The sequence below is a fragment of the Nicotiana attenuata genome, unplaced genomic scaffold, assembly GCF_001879085.1.
Source record: "Nicotiana attenuata strain UT unplaced genomic scaffold, NIATTr2, whole genome shotgun sequence".
Taxonomy (NCBI): Eukaryota; Viridiplantae; Streptophyta; class Magnoliopsida; order Solanales; family Solanaceae; genus Nicotiana; species Nicotiana attenuata.
The window spans coordinates 1-905 of NW_017687726.1; positions in this window are offsets into that span (position 1 = coordinate 1).

The following is a 905-nucleotide window of genomic DNA, read 5'->3' on the forward strand; positions in this document are numbered from 1 at the left end:
TATAATATAGATATAGATATTAGGTACTCCAAAAGTAAATACGTGAAAGGAATATGAGTCATGAATGAGTTGGCAAGAAACCTAAGAAACAAAGTTGAACAAAACTAATTAAGCTAATGGATTATTTACATGTTTAGAGATACACATTTTGGTGTATGTATCTTAAATTTAAAGTATACTACTAATTATTTTGGGAATCAAATTCCTAACTTTCAACATTTGATCATGAATAATAGTCCTACTCAACTAAGAATCCAACACTCCATATTAGTTCATCAAGGTAATATGTGGCTTGTGTTGTAAGGTAAAGATAAATGTGGGAGATACGGTCCTAATTAGCACCTAATATAAATGCACCCTTAATTATATCCCTAATTTGAATTATGGTATATAAATGGTAATTTGGTATGCTGAAATGTAATTAACACAAACCTTAAACATTGAGGGTAATAAGGTTTCATATATGGTATAGGAAGGTAAAAATCCGTGCTTTTATTGCGTCCTTTAATGTTTTGGTACAGTAGTATAGTCGCAGATAGTTGTAGCAATATTCTAGAGAAATCATATGCTCTGTTGGTATACATATATACCATATTGGAATCACATGGTACTAGAAGTCTTTTTTGCTACTTATACTTTTGTTGCATTTTTAAATATTTTATTATCATTTTTATTCTAACTAGTATATATGGAGATTTGGTTGCCATATATTATGTTTTCTTGCTCTATAACAGGTTGTGTTACTGCTAATGGTAGAGTGTGTACTGATATTTATAGGGAAGGAGATCAAGGTTTGCATGGCAATCACGTGTTGATTCTTAGAATCTGATTATGTAATTTATGGTGCTCAGCAGCAGTCAATGTGATATTCAGTGAATTAGATCAAGTGACAACTGATATTATTT